This window comes from Rissa tridactyla, chromosome 3, assembly GCF_028500815.1.
Source record: "Rissa tridactyla isolate bRisTri1 chromosome 3, bRisTri1.patW.cur.20221130, whole genome shotgun sequence".
Taxonomy (NCBI): domain Eukaryota; kingdom Metazoa; phylum Chordata; class Aves; order Charadriiformes; family Laridae; genus Rissa; species Rissa tridactyla.
Window position 1 is genome coordinate 25,350,527 of NC_071468.1, and position 18,785 is coordinate 25,369,311.

General features: G+C 37.9%; 1 long non-coding RNA gene across 1 annotated transcript; it reads left to right on the top strand.

Moving 5' to 3' along the window:
- Positions 1–1,587: 1,587 nt before the first annotated feature.
- On the top strand, positions 1,588–18,689 carry LOC128907231 (uncharacterized). Its single transcript, XR_008465534.1, has 7 exons — positions 1,588–2,045; positions 3,065–3,187; positions 7,264–7,341; positions 7,547–7,648; positions 12,155–12,341; positions 13,139–13,186; positions 14,158–18,689. It is a non-coding gene; the product is annotated as an uncharacterized LOC128907231 (long non-coding RNA).
- The last annotated feature ends 96 nt before the right edge of the window (positions 18,690–18,785 follow it).

Genomic DNA, 18,785 nt, shown 5'->3' on the forward strand with positions numbered 1-18,785 from the left:
CCTTCATCCACATATTCACTTGTGCCAGTATAACAGTTTGTGTGACTGCACAGGGAATTAGATCAGGAAACTAATTCAGTTTTTTAAAAAATCTTTTTTATGGGGGCAGGGGAGGGTTATTTTCCTCAATACAGTTCAACGTGTGCCATACCAGCAGTTGTCCTGGCACAAATAAGGTTGTGGTGTAAAGTGGGAATAAGCTGGAGGGAACAAGGTGTTAAAGCCAGCACTGTTGCTGAAAGAGATGTTTGTGAAAATACACCTTGTTTTGGTGCAGAGCAGCAGGAAAAAGGGTGTAACTAACTCTTCCGGGAATTGCTGGGTTATACATGGTCATTTTGCTCAGAACAGAGACCTAGCTCTGAGTGCCTGTGGACCCCCATTCAGATCCCTCTTTTCTGTAGTAGGCTGAACAGAAATCCGATTGCTTTTAAGCTCTGGAAGAGTGTGCTGTATGAATGTAAGTTTATTCACTGATAGAACGAAAAAAAACCCAACCAACCTAAAATTTTCTGTATGATACTGTTGGTCATTGGTGCAGTCATCTCATTGTCCTTTTCTCCATTGTGCCCTGGCCACTGCTGCTACAGGAGATATTGCAAATGGCCCATCCTGCTGCACGGATATATGTCCCTTCCAGGTATTCAACTCAAATCTGCCATTCCTTGTGCTGTAAATCAGCCCTCCTGGACTGCAGTCGCTGCACACACAGCCTGTTCACTCCTGTGTGTCTCACAGCTTTCCCCGAACTGTAGTTCCCTCAGGTACAGGGGTTCCTTGCCTTCCTTATTCTAGGTGTAATTTAGGAAAATCTTGTTCTTTATCCAGTGCTTTCTACTTACGGTTCTCACAGCTAAATAAGCACCTTCTCATTTGTTACACAGAAAAATAGACATAGGTGATTGTCGCAGATTGACCAACATCACAGCCTGGTCTCCACCAGAGCTTGGAATAGTTAAATAGCTCTCCTCACTGCAGGTCACTGCCCAAGTCGTCTGCATCTTTACAAGGGACCATTCCTTCTGGCAACTTTTTTTGCTTGTAGTCATAGTTGTTATATTTCTTTGGCATGTATTTTTCATTAATATGAACTAATTGGGTCATTAAATATTAAATAATGTTAACAAGTATCATGGTTTGGGCAAACCTCAAACCAGGACAATGAGAGACAACCAAGTTCTGCTGTATGCCTGCATGCATCTCTCATTGCACACTGGAGACGACGCTCACCTGTATCACTTCTCTTATTCCAGGCCTAAGTTCTTCTGGTGCTGTTACTGCCACCGTACGCACCGCTGTCCTTGTGCAGTGTAGATAGGCACCTGCTAAACCCCTTTGGTATTGTGAAGCTCACTTCGCCTGGGCCCTAAGGGAAGAGGCTCATCTCAAGTCAGAAGCCGAGAGGAGCCTGCGCATTGAAGTCAGTGACTTGATTCAGAAACCTAAATGGGATCAGAGTTGTGCCATATAACACAATGAGAAGGTAATGATATTAAGGAATAAAGAACAATAATTATCCCCTGATGTATTCTTTATTAATATTATTATCAATTTTGTTATAAAAACTGATTGATCCTTTCAGTTCTGTGCATAATCTTTTAACAGGTCAACTGCTCGAAGCCTTACTCCAGTTTTTACTCAGTTCTCAGTTGGGCAACTTTCCCATCAAAGTTGATGCCAATTTGCCTGAGTAAGAGGCCCAGTAAAAAAGAAAGAGCATTTTAGGATTTGTGCCATGTAGTGGTGTTAAGAGTCTCTAAAGCTTCACCTTAATCCCCAGCCTGACAGAGAAGCAAAGACACCCTGTCGGCTCTGCCTGGCACTGGCAAGTGTGCTCACACCCAAGGTTATCATTGCCGTGGCTCTGTGTTGGTGCTCCTGTCTATGTCGCAGTAAATCAGTAATGTGCCGGTTTTTTTCTCCTCACTTTACTACACAGAGTCCTCTACCTTCAGGTTGTCAGATTTCTAAAGAAGGTTGAAGCCACGAGTCTTCTCTACCGAATGCATTGTGTCAAGGAGGTTACATTGGACTGTCCTCTAGTGGTAAAATACTCTGCGTGCAACCTTATCTCAAAAGTGTGCTTTCAGACACATCCTTCTCTGTTATTCACACGTTAATATTGTTCTTGAAGAACCACCTTGCTTTGAAAAGGTTGCCTAATAATAAAAACATTTAGGAAGAAGTTCTTCACAGAGGAACTTTGTAACAAAGTTGATGTCAACTGTGGTAGTGATGATTTGCCAACATAATTCAGTTTCAGGATTAGTTTTGATTGGCTGACTCAGCCATTCTTCTGTGTTATTCCTTGAACTTCCAAGTGGAAGAATGTTTGTTGGAGAAGCACAAAACATCAAGTTGAGGAATTTGAATTATTCCTCTGTTTCAACTGTAAAGTGTTGGCAAAACTTTGGATATCTTTTTTCCATACCAGTTTCTGTATGGAGAGTGGAGTGTCAATAATAGCTACTTCATCACAGTGTTTGAGGGCTGTTGATGGAAACAAGATCCTCAGGGCAAACAATATGTGGCGTAAAAAACAGTAATACATTGCCTGTTACAACAGGACCAAACACTTTGAGAGAATCCTGTCTCAGGAGTGGTATTTTTTATATGTATGCCTAAAATCAGGGTGAGCTCTTGCCATATGTAGATGACTAGTTTAAAGTTGTTTGTTTTTCAGTGAATTCTTACCTAATATCACAGACTCCAAAGCAAGATGGGTGCTAAGGAAAAAAAAACCCAACAGATTTCAAATGTTTATTTTCCTTTCTTTACTTTTCATATAGGTATATTAGAATACGTTTTGTTAATATTTTTACACCTAAATTATTAAATCATTGATTAAAATCAGTGTTAATCACCTGTTGATTTAACCTTTAAATTAAAAAAAAAAAATTAATTCTTTTGAGATAACTAGAAAGTAATAATAATTTCAGGTTACTGTCTGGTATCCATCTAATTAATGACACACAGGTGAAAATTCCACCAATTACCTTGTTGATAATTAATAACTCTTCTAATAGAAGAAAACTCACATGCATTTTTCTGCACTCTTCCACAGGAACAAGTATAGAAATAAAGAATGTCATAAGAAACAGAGCGTCACCTCCAGCCAGCGTCACTTTTTTTCCCCCAATGGAGCAGTAATACAAGGGACTTTAGATGTCCAGAGTACAGCAATTAGGTAAGACTTAATGATTTTCATGAGTCCAGACCGATGGGAAAGTGTCATTGTACAAAAGAAAAATCAGCATTCAGGTTGCTGTTAACTCTTGGAAAAGTTTTCACCTATATATGTTCCAGAAGGAGCCGCTGCTGATGAGTAATTACGGCTCAGAGCAGTCCAGTTTTGTTTGTTTAGCCATGAACACTAATTGTCCTGTGGCCATCAGGACATCGCTAGGAATTCAGTTGCCATTTGGCCATCACTTAACACTGACCTAAAATCTGCCTGTAGACAAAGCTGCCTCATGGAAGACATATCCTGAATATCTTGCTGAACTGTATGACCTTGATGTGAAGCACTAGTGCCAGGGTTGGAACACGCAATGACTTTGTGTTTTATCACCAAATTGCTACCTAACAAGACCCAAATCATTGCTACAGTGTTATTCTGACATATAATAGACTGGACCTCTAGATTTGTTGTCTCCTAGCGCCTGTGTGGATGATGTAGCTTTCTTTTGTGAATGGGCAAAAAAGCCTGGGTTTTGTCTTTAAATGCTTTGAAGCTGAAGTGTTTTTGTCTCTCTGTTTTCCGAGGCCACTATTCAGGACTCAGCAGATGGACAAATCCTCAACTTAGGTCATTTCAGTGAGGCAACTGGGCAGTTAATGTAATACGGATCAAAGCTAACTTGAGGGGTGGTAGATGGATGCTGTATCTCAATGTGTTTCAAAGTATTTTTATAAAGGCATCAGTGAAGGATTTGCTGTGGAGGAAATAGGAGTAATGTAAGTTCTGTGATTTGTCAGACAAACCACGCTCTTCTGTGCCTGCTGTCTGCTTGGGTGACTTGCTTTGTATGTAATACCGACATATCCCTAAGGTGAGTCAACATGAACAGCTCTGCCTTACAGCAAGTCCAAGAAACATCCCCTTTTAAAAAAGATTTCAAACTGAAAAATAGGTTTACCAGATGTCTAATAATTCTCCAAACGTCATCTACTCTGGCTTGGATATGTCCTTTAAAAACACAAGAAGAGGAGCAGTGTTTTGATAAAATATTTAAAAAACTAGATTCTTGTCCAAAGGTTAAAGAGGCTGCCTTTGATTTTCAGAACCTGAGATTCTGATTTCAGCTTTCTATTTCTATTGATACAGCTCTGCTGCTTCAATAGAGCCTGTCTGGCTTTCCAATGACATCAAATATGGTCTGAAATCATAAGGGAAAACTATTTGCTCTCATTTTTCAGTCACAGTAGGGTATATCCAGAAGCCTATGAATATATTGATTTACAGTCTTTCTGAAAGTAGATTCTAATGATGTTAGCAATTGAAATCAACCCCCATGGACATTTGGTAGTCAAGAAACGTTTTATTTAATTCAAGCACAGAATGAATGTTAAGCTATACCAAGCAAGCAATTCTCACTAAGCAGCAGTAAGAAGTGCCTTGTGGACATTTCTTTCTTTACACTCTATCTTTTTTTTTCTTTTTTCCTTTTTTTTTATTTTTTTGTTTGGGATGTGCGTTTTTGTAGCAGCACAGTTAAAAAAACCTTGCAAGGAAGTGCACGGTAGAGTGGTAGAGTGTAATATTTTAGCAGAGGGCACATCAAAAGTCTTGAGGCTTCTTCTGTTGTTGTTTTTTTAGGTGATTTTTTTTGTTTTTTTTTTCTTTTTTTTTTTTATTAGGAATAATTCTATTTAGGCTTGATTTGTTGTTTGGCTTACGTGTGATGGATTTTCCATAGATATGTGTTATAAAAAGGAAACCAAACTTCTTGTACTGTCAGTTTTTTCATAAGTAGCATATCCTGCTAATTTTGTGTCATCACATCATATTATCTTTTTTTACCGCATTGGCTGCATACAGTTTTCTCTTTAGAAGCTGGGAAAGTTGCTCGTAGCCCTTAACTGTATCTTTCGCATCTCAGCTTACATTGTTGTAAGTGAAGTCAGCAATTGCCTGCCTTCAATTCTTCACTAAATATGGAAGAATTAACCTATTCCTTACTCTCTTATCAGAACTTTTCATACAGATCTTTCAAGTTTGTAAGGGTCAAGCCCTTTAAAAAATGCATTATTTAACAGGTAGCGGTGACAAAGTTGATTTTTGAAAATTAATTACTTCTAAATTAATATCGCTAGTACTTTGTTTATCCCTATATTTCCCTTCTATTTATTCATCCTGTCTTCAGATTTTTGAGTTTCTAAGCCCTTTTGTGCCGATTTATGTTTCCAAATAAGCTGTATTTTTATATATAAGAAATAGTCTAGATGTGACAGTAAAGATATGGATTCTTTTTCATAACAAATACAGTAGATACTACTAATTTATATTACTAAATTTAATAGTCTTTTTCTCCCTGCTCTTAGATGAAGATCAAACCACGTAATACCAGGATTAACCACTGATTCTCTGGAATTTTATATCATTAATGACTGGGAAGTCTATTTACTATGCAAATAAAACTAAGTCGTACAAATAGAATTAAGGTTACAGAAAATATTTGACTAGAAGATAGTAGATGTGAAAAGTACATGTTTGAATGGCAAGACAATTTGAATGAGGTTCTGGGTTGACACAAACCATTATAGCTTTATGGAAGTTAATAGACCTATACAAATTCATGAGTTGAGAATAAAATAATGAAGTTAAGCTTAAGAGAAAAAGGGAGAACTGTGTCTGGAACTTGGAGTCCACAATGAGGAAGTCTCTAGGATGCAGGAAAGATATACAGCAGAGCTGACAGTAGTGCTCCAGCCACTGGAATATTTTTGTCTCTGGCTCTGTATGTCTGATAGTTGGCACATAAATGGTTTCTTGTACATGCAAGAACATGCAATAGGTAAGAACATCACTGAGTTTGTCTCTGGTCAGGCTAAAAAATACACTTAAATGATGCAGCCGCTGGATGTCTCTCTTGTTCTGCTTATGGGAATGAGGACTGGCCTTTCCCAGTGAAAAACGTACACCTCAGAAAGATAAATGGGTCACTATGGAAGGCTAGCTGTCCAGTGCTGCCCAGCTGACCGAGGTGCTTTGACACCAGTCACCACCATATAGTGGAAATGCACCAGGTACGTTTTCTTTATTCCTGCCAGGGGTTTCTGGCTCAGGTCAGTTGAAGTTGGTAGTAACTTTAGCTAGACAAGAAACAGATTTCCTTCTATTTATTTCTCTATTCTGAAACAAATGAGAGACGCATTCAGATGTTTCTATAAAATCCTGTTCTGGAAAAATAAACACTAGGAGAGACTTTTGGTTACCTGTGTGAATCGAGGGCACAGGACCAGATCTTTGTTTTGCTCAGCTTCATTGCTGAAGCAGTGGAAATCTTTCTGCATGTGCATTATCGGCGCTTGTTTGTTTGATGCGTCAAAAATAAATGAATGCAGGAAAATGCTTAAGAAATCCTTTTGAGGTTAAGAACGTCAAGGTCTCTGACTTGTGTAGAATCAAAGAGTTTCATACTGCTTCATAGCACATAGCTTTCAGTGATTTGAAACATAGGGAAAGAACAGAGTGAAGCCTCAGGCAGTGATTCCAGAAGAACCTATGAAGGTGAGCACTGAGAATTTAGTTTCAGAGATTGAGCTAGGATAATACAGGAATTTGGAGTTAAGGAGGTATGCAGTAGAGATCTTTAAATTTCAAGGTAATGTGGGGACTAGGTAATTTTTTCCATTCTTCAATTCTCCACACTATTTTCAGAAAGAGTTTCATCTGTATATTGTGAGACAGTATGTTTCCTTACATGAATGTTATTTGTTTAATTCGTTAAAACCAACTGAGATTACAAATTCTGAATGCTAAAAGCCTGCCATCTTTCAGAATTTTGCTGGATTTTTCTCTTTATCTCTCAGTATACATGAAAGAAGTTACATAACTTTTTACTTTAATGGTTGGCCAATATTTGAGCTCCTCTAGTTTATTTCTGTCAAAAATGTTGATATAAAGTGATATATCTTTGTGTACATTCTTTGTAATCAAAGTGGGATTAAACTGAGGTCCTGTTTCCTTGAATGTAGCAGGAAAAAAGACAATAGGAAACAGCTCCTTTGGCAGTAACCCAAGCTTCTCTTTTCAATCAGCACTGCACTCAGAAAACTCTCTTCTTCTTTCTTTGTGGGAACTCAGCATCATTCTACAAAGTGTTTCACTGTTTTGGGGTGAGTTTTTTTGCCTGTACACGTAACATTTCTGACTGGGTCACACCATTTTGCTAAAATTATATACACACCTTTGTGTTCACATCCATGTGGTTCAGATTTTTTTTATTTGCTTGTCTTGTGGCTGGTGCTTGGGAGGTGATACCTATTTGTCTGCATCTTCTGTTTTACCACAGTTCTAATTCAAACCCATTTTCCTCTCTAGGACTACAAACTGGTTTCATTCCACTCTGTTTCTGGTCGGTTTTCTGTGTAGCCTGTAAGGAAATCAGGCAGGGAAAGTATGCTTCTCACTTCTTTGTAAAAGGTGGGTTTATGAACCAATCGATTACTCTGAAATGTGCCATTATCAATTCTTTTGGGCTTCCCTTCTTTTTAAATGACCTAAACAGCACTTGGTTGTCCAAGAAGTTTTGTGCTCTCTTGTCTTGGACAGTGAAATTTTAAGAATATCAGAAGTCTTGTTTAACTGTCTAAACTAAGCTGTAAACAGAGAATGCGCTCATTGCCACGTTCGTAAAGTCTAGGCCAGACAAACCTGCATTTTCCTATACTGAATATTTTAAGGCCTCTACTCCTTCTGGATTTTTCCAGGTTAGCACTGGGAAAGATCTTTGCCTAATCCTGATTATGTATTAAACAATAATCAGAAGGGCTTATTTAGTGCAAGAGCCAGATTGTATGGTTGTTATCTTAGACTGGCAGTGAAACCCCTGGAGAGTTATTTAATTTTGTAAATTAGCATGCAATTAGAAAAAGAGGTTTGCTTTGAGGATTTTTGGAGCATGTTTGTGGGTTTTTCCCCAGCAAAATCAAGAATAAGCATCATCATAATGTATGGTTTTCTTCTATAGCTTTCAGCTAGATTTACTTATTGCTTCAGAGTTCATCATTAATCCTATACTGTATCTTGCAACAATATTTGTCCTAGTGTTGTCAGAACTCCCTGTAGTGTGGATCTATTTAAACTCTGCAAAAGGAGACATGAAGAGAAAGGGATAATAGTGTACACAGATGAGTGCAGTACGGAACTCCGAAGTTCCAGTGTATTTTTAGTCAAAAGCAAATGTCTAATTCAAGAATTATGGAAGAAAAGTGGATCTGTAATTATGTTCATAATTAGAGAGGTCCTTTTTTTGGTGCTTAATGTAAATAATGTAAAATATGTAGGTTTCTGAGCACCATAGAAAACATCAAAGCTGATAATGTAGGAGGTTATTGTGGTCCAGCGGAAGGAGGGGTGTCTGCATTCTAAAATAGTGAAAATCAGCATAGCTCAGTAGGAGCTCTTTATTTCTGTTGAGGTACAGTTTATGACTATAAGTTGTATAGAAACAAAGCAAACCAAAGAAACTGTTATGAAAGCATCCATCTAGGAAAACACTGTGGGAAGAAAAATACAGTGAAAACAGAACTCTTTCTAAATTAAATTTACTATTAAATTTAATAAAGTTTCCTAGTGGGGAGTTCCTGGAAAATATGGGCTGAAATGTGAAGCAAACTTTGACTGCTCTTTTAGCTTTTTAGCTGTCTTGATGGTATACTTACAAGAACTGAATTTCTTTTTTTTTTTTTTTAATTATTTCCAAAGAAGCTTTCTAGAGAAAAATACCCCTGCTTCATAACCACCTTAAGAAGCATTTGCTATGGTTGTTTCCAAAGGACCAGCTTCATAGTTTCATAAATATCAAAGTTAATAAGCTCCTAAATGCAAGGAGAATTGCCCGTAGGTGATTTCTGCTTATACAGAAATAGCTACGCTCTGAACTGAAACTTTCTCTAAACTTTCTCTGTAGGCCTGGTACCTATTACTGCATACTTTGCTGTCCTGTTCCTACTTCCTTTAGCTGTTTTGAATCAACAGTCGGTAGAGCAATACTTAAATGAAATGTACTTGAGGGTAAAACATGATCTAACAAATTATAGAAAATAAACAATATTAAGCATAGCTTGTGACTACAAGGAGATCAAAAACAGTCTAATGGGGACATGTTTTTTTTTTTTTTAAATGCAACAGCTATGCCACATCATCATAAAGCCATACTTATGGCTGGCTTTGAAGAAACGATAAAATCTTTCAAAAAGTGGCTTCCAGAAAGGAGTCTGAGAAAAATGGTATTTTTTTTTTCTTGTCTTGAGTTGGTATTTGGAGGAGCTGCTTCTCCTTTATTTTTGCTGTCTTTTTTTCTTTTATTTTAATTTTCATGGTGTTAAGGCACCTAACAGTCTTGATAACCAGCTTTTACTAAAGATATAAAATCATTATTTTCTGCACAAACTTGGTAATGTGTATAAGCCTCATAATGGTCATACTTAGAGAAAACAAGAACTCTTTCAGCCCCTTAGAGGTGCAGGGAAACCCAGCTGCTGGCAAATTAACTTACATCGTGCTTTCCTCTTCTTCCATTTAATATTTGTGTTGTACTGGGGGGAGAGAGGGATTATCATTATTAGACAGCGCACAGAATCCTGTTTATGAAAGGACACACGAGGCATGAAAAGAGATGCTAGAAAATTGGGTGTTGCTGTTAGGATTTCATAACAGGCTTTGAGTCCTCGTGGACTTGCCACTGCTAGAGCCTTAAACCAGTCTAAATGCAGTAGAGTTGATTTTACAGAAGGCAGCAGGAGACTGAAACAAGCCTGAGCAGAGCTGTTGTATGGCACGGGAATGGTCTGGTGAAAGCTGCTGGCACTCTCCCCATCGCCACTGAGCTGGTTCCACCCAGGAAGTGCAGGTGAACTGTGATTTAGCTCAGGGTATCTGCGTCCCTGTTTGGGGTGCCCATTAGATAGAAACTAAGAGGCCCTTGCCCTACTCTTCTTTACTGTTCCTGGTTTTAGGAATTTCATTTTATGCATAGACAGCTCTTCATTGTGTTAGAGATTTGTATTTCACATTCCTCAGGTCTCCTAAATTCTTTGTCAGTGGGGAAGAAACATTCATAAAACTGCTTATACACTGGCAAGTTTTAGAAATCTGTTATCTAAAGTTTTATGTGGGAGCTTTTATCAAATTATTTATTTTTGAAAGGTAATTCTAGAAGTACGTTGTTACTAGGATCACCCCTGGGAGACTGGGGAGTCTGGTTCCCTGCAGAAAATATATGCCTTCTTAGGAAAGATGATGAGATGTCGTAGTCTTGATTTAGGAGTGAGCTCTTAATTCCCTCAACTGCTGTTTTTTGACAAATCCATCCCTGATGCTCCGTTGCAGGGTGTGGTGTACAATAAGGAAAAACATTTTTTCTCCTTCAGGCAACGCGTAAGCCTCTCCCTCTTTCCCTCTGTTCAACTGCAGTTGAATGAAAACCAACCTATAAACATAGAGGGAGAAACAGAATTCAACATATATTTCTTCTAATCACTAGGTACAATATAAAAAAAAAAAAACCACACCTTAATCCCCAACAGTTCTCTCTTTAAAATGCGCGTTATCTTCTTTCCCCACTATGCTAGTCTGAAATTATGAGGCAGGAACCAATCATGCAGTTAGGCTGGCTCTGTTTTCTCTTACTCTTGCTGTGGCTGTCAGCATCAAAATTTCTATTACCCCCCTCTCGCTTAATTTTGGGGGTCCTTCTCTACTCTTATTCTCCTTCTTCCACTGATCACTCCCTTCTCTGTCTGACTGGGGAAGCTGAAACTTAGCATCCCTTGGATTTCTCGGGGTGTTGTGTAATTGAATTGTCTAGAATGTTAATCATCATTTAATTATTCTGACATTCTTGATGAAAAAATATGTACATTAAAATCATAATGTAATTACAGAATTTGCTTTTAGCGTGAATATATTTCTTCTTGGTGACATTGAAATTATTTACTACTCCCAATATTTATATATTATTTTGACAGATATGCAGTGGGTTATGAGTAATTTTAAGGTGGCACAGTTTACTCTGTGCAGCTTAAAAGTAAGGATTTTCCCCCTCTCCTTTTGCCCCATCACATTTTATTATTAATGGACACATTTGAATTGTCAGCTTTCCCAAAGCCTTGGTGTATGGGCTGGAATGATCAAATTAATTTAATTGCTTAACCATGTCATTGCTAACTAGGAGTACTCAACACCCTCTTGTTCTTGCTTTATCTTTTCCCTAGCAGTTGTTATGTTTTGGTGGTTGGTTTTTTTTTATTCTTCCTGTTAGTTTAAACATAAGCATTCCAAGCCGAAATAGCCTGTAATGTGGAAATGTAGGCTTCCAGGAGCTGTGTGGGCTAGGAATAAACTTTTGACTTTGTCTGGAGGCAGGATGCTAAGACGGCTCAGCTGGCAGGTTTAATGATGATTGTCATGAATATTAAATGATAGAACCAAAACAAAACTCCCAGAGAGACACTTACGGACAAATCTTACATAGCAACAAAACCAGCTCAGACAGCTGGCTCTCTGTAGACTTTCTTGAAAGAAAACAGTGCTGAGGCATATTAGGATGATTTTTATAAACCGGAAAGCCAATTTGTGATGCATTGTTTGAAAGTTAGAGGCCTTAATGATTTATAGCTTGAAGCAGAAATCTGTTTTCTGAAGTAGATAAATAACAGGTAAATTATGTGTGCTGTTCTCCCTTGTGTTAAGTGTTTCAGAATATTTTTGAGCTGTGTACTCACTAAAAATGTGTATGAGGGGTAAGCCCTACTGTTAAAGTTCATACCAGCTCTGTGGTCTGCAGCTATAGTCCCACTTCTTCTGCTGAAGTTACTCTAATCCCTTTTTTCATTTTTTTTCCTTTCTAAAAAGACCACATTTCAGGGCACAGAATAATGAACTACAGTTGGGTTTCTTTTATTATTTTCTTGTGATTTGTCCCAGATAGGGTAAGAGCTTGCTATTTGTAGAGTTCCTCCTTCAGCTCCAGTGGTGTAAGCTAACTCCTGCTACATGGAAAAAATTAAAATTCAAGAAGCTTGGATTTATTTGAAGTAACACCGACACAGATCTGTGATGATTCCATTAACAGCACTGCAGCCATGCTGTGTTTCTAAAAGGATATCTAAAGGTGAGACGCTCTCTATGGCCTACACGGTAATCTTTGTTACACTTTATAAGTTAGGATCAGATTCTTGCTCACGACTTCCTTGACTTTTATGGCTATGTAAATTTATACCAACTTAACATGTGGTTCAGTGATTTTTCAGACACCAAAAGGAATGAGCTGAAATAACACAGGAGGTTTTCTCGGATAACTGCATGTAGGCATGAACCATTTTGTGGTGGTATTCCCGAGTATAAAAAGATAAAGTAAATCTAAACTAATTTTAGGTGCGATGAGTCAATCTAAATGAGTTGATGGAAAAAGATATAAATGAAAGGACAGTCTAGTTAGAGGAAGTTATGGGAAGTAATGCTTTTATATAAACCTTCTGCAGAATTCATTTGGCTTTACAAACCCTGTCTGTAAATCAAGAAATGCTTTCCAGTGGCTCACGGAGACCTCTCTAGTCATATGGTGCTAGCTGTCTTTGTTTTCAGTTCAATGGCGTTAAGAACAAAAAATATTTTTAAAAGTAGAATTTTAGAACTATTTATGTAAATAATTGATGCGGTTATTTCAGTGATATTACGTGACTATGAGCAGTGTGTGCAATCAGAAACAGAAGTGGCCAGCAGGTTCCCAGCTGTGAAGAAAGCACATTCAGTGAGACAGTTTTTCAGCTAGTATCAGAAAATCCCCTGATTTATTTCTGTTGTTGTTAAATCAAACAGTCTAGTGGAATGGGAGTGATTTTTTTTAAGAGTAACATAAACCAGATACATTTAAAAGACTTAGACTAGCTTATATTTGTGTTTTCACAGCACCATGAGGAATTTACACGCATACTCTCTGAAAGGGCTTGCAATAAGGTGAGCTACAGTATTTTGAAGTAATAGTTTGTAACTATTTCCCTATGTATTAAAGTTTCCATAAATATATATTACTTTTGAAGCAGATACAGCTAACATAATTATTCAGATAAAATCTTGCCTAAGACTTTACTTTTTTTTCAAGCTGAAAAGCTGTTTTACATACTTAGGGAAGTTCAGGTTAATGTGTCTTAGTCTGCAAAGGCAACAAACCAGTTGTTTTGGGATTAGAGGCCCACTTCCTTCTTATTTGAAACATCTAGTCTATTTTATCATAAACTAGCTAAGCCTAGTGGATGAAAAGTTTACCTCTAGCTTCCAGCTGGACCTTCACTTTGCACATTTTGAATGTATCATTAAAACTCTTGACAATGTTGTGAAACACCTTTTATACAATGTCTTTAAGTGGCTGAGCCAGAAATACTGTTGGCGTCATCAGTATTCTATCAGTTTCTGTCAGTATTTCAACAAACAAATGTCCAATGTACATATAGGCAAATTTCAAGTGATGACAGATGTGGATGAACATGGGTAAAATATATTCACTTCAGCTGAAAGATGAAGCACCACAAAGTGATACGTCTTTGGAGTGAGAAAAAGCTAGAGCTTCAGAAAGTAGCATTCTTGGTATTACAGCCACCTTAGGGTTCCACCAGCCCAAAAGTCCAACCAACATTACCTTCTTCAAATGCCTGGAAGTCCCAATAGGGATGAAAGACAAAGGAAATTCAAGGGAAGCATCAGCTCATTTACCAGCCGGGAAACCTAGCATTAAGGATTGCAAAATTGTAGTTAAGCTGAGAACTGCACCTTCATCTCTGTGTCCCAGGTCACCTCTTCAGCAGCAAAGCTCCAGCCTTCTCTCTTGAACTAGAGTGGGCATTGTTTAAAGACAAAATGAGAAAAATTGCTAAATTTTCAGTCCATTGCTATGGACTGAATAGCAGCAGTGTAATTTTCTATGAATCCAGGCACCTGCAAGGTATCAAAGCAAAAGGCATCGGTATTTTTGGAAAATGAGACTGAGGATGTCAAGCAAGGAACCAACAGTCATGAACTGTTTAATTCATGCTGATTTTCCCAGAACTGTATCCAAGGAGGATGTCACACTTTTCCGTTCTCAAGTTCAACCTTTTCTCTGAGTGCATCAGCAAGTTTCACCTCTTCTGAAACTGTACTGCCTGCGAGTTATTTATAATCTCCTGCTGCTGCCCGTAAGTAGAACTTCACTCACCTTCCTTCTCTCTGCCGTGGATTGTTATATTCCACTGATAAGCTTCTGCTTCAGAATCTTTTAGCAGCCTGTTTTCTTCCACTCCAAGACTTGCTAAACTCAAAGACGACCATTCAGAGAAAGGAAGTATTTACCCTGTTGTCTACAAAAGAAGAGTGCAAGGCTTTAAGTTCAGCTTTACATTCAAACACCGCTACAAGTTTAGGTCTGTTTGGATTCAGTTCATGTGTTTGACTCGTGGTCATCAGCCTATTATATGTGGTGTTGTAATCTCTAAAGCCCAAGTAGATATGCCAAGAAGTGGTCTCACATTTTCACAATGCAAGGGTTAGATCCAAGTCTCTGCTTTATCTGCTGCCTTTGCACAATATGAGAAAACTTTCAGCAAAATCTGGAAGGTAAAATATGGACATTGGGACATCGATTTCTTTTCCTTTTTCAGAGAGGTTTCTTTAAGTTGAGGGAAAATTATGTCATATTTTGATTTTTCTTGGATGGCTTTGCACTCAGGTTCTTCTAAACTTTTAACTTCTCAGAAAAATAATGTCTCATGTCAAGAAGAACTGCAGAACGCTGCAGAACTGTCCCTGCCCATGGCAGGGGGGTTGGAACTATGTGATCTTCAAGGCCCCTTACAACCTGAACCATCCTATGATTCTGTGATTAACGTGGTAATCTGAACATTCATTAACAGTGCAGAATTTCTGATTGCAACAGCTACAAATAACCCTGGGGAAACAGGAATTGTTTATTCAAGAATAATTCCTGTGTCTCTGCAGTTCATCCAGGTGCACAAGCTCTATTTTTCACAGAACATTAATCTCAGTTTCTATCTGTTATTTTGGATTTCTTGTCAACAGATAACCCCAGCCAAGAAGATCTAAGCATAAGTTTTGTAAACAAATAAATTTGGACTCTCACCTTCTACTGAACAGGAAGAAAAAAGCCAAAACAGAAAGTGCTATGTAAAGACCAACAGATGGGTAAGGGTACAAGTTTACATTGTTATCATTGACAATATTTGACAGAGGCAAAAATAGGAAGCACGCTGTCTGTTATCAGACCTGCATGTACTGCTCTGCTGTATCTATCTTACCAGTATAAATTGTCCCAGTACCACACTAAGACACATTCTCATTTCCCACCTATTCAGTTTTCTGGGTTAGGGTTTTTTTTTGGTCATGCCAAGATGAAAATCATGCCTATGCTATTAGAGTACTTCTAGCAATGATGCCCACCTATCATACCCTTAGTTGTTTGAGACTGATTGAAGAGAGTGGGGAAAAAAAAACACCTTTTGATATGGCACTGATTTTTCTGTCAAAGCAGTCAGACACATTCTATATTGTAACTATCTCAATCAGCATTCACACGTAGGGCTCTGAGCGAAGTAATTATTACAAATCTAAAAGTTAAGGGTTTTTTTTTTTCATTTGTTTTAATCAAAGCGTTTCCTGTATGGACAGAAAAATATTAAGCAAAAGAATAAATGGATGATGGATAACAAAGTCTATGATTGTCATCGCTTACGTCAGTTCTGGGGATTTCAAGATATCCCTGAGAATATCCAGTGTTCATCTGAAAATACGCAAATACTAATCAGAGCTACTTAGCACATCTTACTGATGTGCAGCTGAATCCCACTGAATGGCAGCTTTTTCACTCACAATAGTAGTCAGAAGTTTTTTTGAAATGTTTTCCTCTTGGTTTAACTAGATCAGCTGAAAAATTAGTGTTGGACTTCCTATGTGAAACTTTTCACATCTCTTCCGTTTTCTCTCTTTGCATCTTGCAGATGCAAATTACATTGAACATATTTCAGATAAGTATATTTATCTATAAAAGAGACAGAATACATTTGTAAAAGTCAGCTAAACCGTTTTTTTTCTTGTCTTCTCTCCTGCACCATCAAGTGAGTTCTATGTGTTCTTGGGAGTCTTGCAAGGGAAAAACTGCAGTAAATAAATGCCTTTCCAAACTATCATTTGTTGAGTGTGTAGCCTGATGGTGGTTTTGAAACAAAAGTTAAGGGAGGTGATTTACAACTGTGTTGAGGCTTCTCCTATTCCAAAGCACTGTACTTAAACAGATAAGCATCCTCTTTTAATTTTTACTGAAATGTGGAAGTCTGGCAGATCTAAAAGTGCAGTCTAAAACATGATCCTGCACTGATACACTGATTCCTATGTTGTTACGAATTCGCAGCCAATATCATCAGACCACAAAGAACATGGCTACAGTTTTCAAAGAAACATAAGACCTTTTCTGCATAAGAAAATTAATACACAAACTAATTCACTTAAATTAATGAAATGCTCATATTTTGACAAAGGAACACAAAAAGAATGGTGTCCATATACACATTACAGTTAGGAAAGAAATAACTTTGGTTTATGTCTAATCCCAAATTTTTGGAGAAATCTCAGACGCTCAATCTGCAGGATTCGGAGTACCTGCACTCTGGCAAGTGGTCTTGTTCAGATTTGGATGCAATAACTAATAACTGTGACGAACAGCTTCTAACCCACCTTACATGTTCTTAGTATGATTTCACTTAACTGCAATCTCTACAACTGCAAAAACAAAACATACTTTCATCTGCATTTCATAACCCCTTTAGTTGAATTTTTGGTTGCTTTTATTATTAGTCCTGTTGCTCTAGTTGTTAATCAGAGAAGTCCTTCTTAAAGCATGGATGATAGAATCTATCCTGCCGCAACAGTTGGTCAAATGTATTAGGATCAAAGTGAGGCACTAGGTGGGAAACAGCAACTCAGGTTATGCTTCCTCTAAGTGATGAACTCATTTGATAATTCTTAATTCCAAATTTCCTATAATTCCAAAGATATAATTCCAAAGAGTAAACTAGCTAAAGTAAGGCAATTCTTGGCACAGCAATTCATTAAAACCTCAGACCATTCAAACACCCATGTTAAGTTAGAAAGATGCAGATTAGAACCAGCACAGCAAAAATAATGACATGTGCAATGTTATTTGGAAGCAGCAAGCAAATTGAAAAGAAATTCTTCACTCTCCAAAAGAGGTGTGGAGTAAGAGGTGGGCTACAATAGGGCTTTACATAGCTTGCTTATTTTGAGTGCCATTTATAGACACTGAGGGCACCTGTTTTACTGTAATAATACAGAGGTCAGGGAAGCGCAGCTGACTGAAAAAACAAGGATAGCATACAATTCGCTTGTTTTGAGAGCAGTGTATACATACAGTGAGGACACCTGCCTTACTAGAATAATACAGAGGTCAGGGAAATGCGATTTACTAAACAAAACAACCATAACAGACAGTTTGCTTTTAAGCAAAATAAATTTCAGGCTGTTGGCAAGTAACAACCTTAGATATAAAATAGTGTCATTAAATTAACACTGAAAGAAATACTGTGGTACTCTGAATTCATTTTTAAAAAGCAGTCTATGAAAACATGTTAAGGATATATGCCCACTTAAAGCCTTATTATCATACCACTGTTCTGCTGAGTGGGAACCTCAAGTGAAATAGCCTAGGAAGTGATTAAATGTGAGTGCTTCAGTTCCCAAACTGAAATAAAAACAAAAAGGAAACATTTTGCATTCTAAAATGCACTCAGTTGTGATAGTCTTGTCTTTAAGAACAGAAAAGAAGGATTAGAGCATCTCCCTCTGCTCACAGACATGAGTGAGGGCAGGTTGGATTCACAGGGATCTCACACTACAAGAGTGGGGTTTATATCACCATTTCCTGTTGCAACATTTCTTCATTGAAATGAACCTGAAATTTAGTACAAATAGAAGCTGAATTATCTGCTTTGAGATCAGCAAAGGTGACCTTCATCATGACCTGAAGTGTCATGGGCCCACTAAAGTAGTTCACCCTTCTGTTTACAGTCCTAATCTATTTAGAAAATTTTAGCAGCCTGATCCACGTGTTGATTGTTTTGATGTTCCTCAGTGGCCTGACTTTTGGGTATGTGGGCATTTACATGATGTACCTTTATGACTAGTTTCCCTAGCTGGTCAGCAGTATCTTGCCACAATTCAGCAGCCCAGATAGGTTTACCTCTGCGCTGACAGTTGCTCTGCTTCCACTGCTTTAACCACCTCCACAGAGCATTCGCCACCATCCATGAATCAGTATAGAGATAACAGTACTGGCCATTTTTCTCATTCAGCAATGTCTAAAGCCAGCTGAATGGCTTTCACCTCTGCAAATTGACTTGATTCACCTTCTCATTCAACCACTTCTGCGACCCATCATGTAGGACTCCATACAGCAGCTTTTCACCTTCAATTTTTTTTACAATACAACAAGATCCATCAGTGAACAGAGCATACCACTTCTCATTACCTGAGAGTTCGTTATACGGTAGAGCTT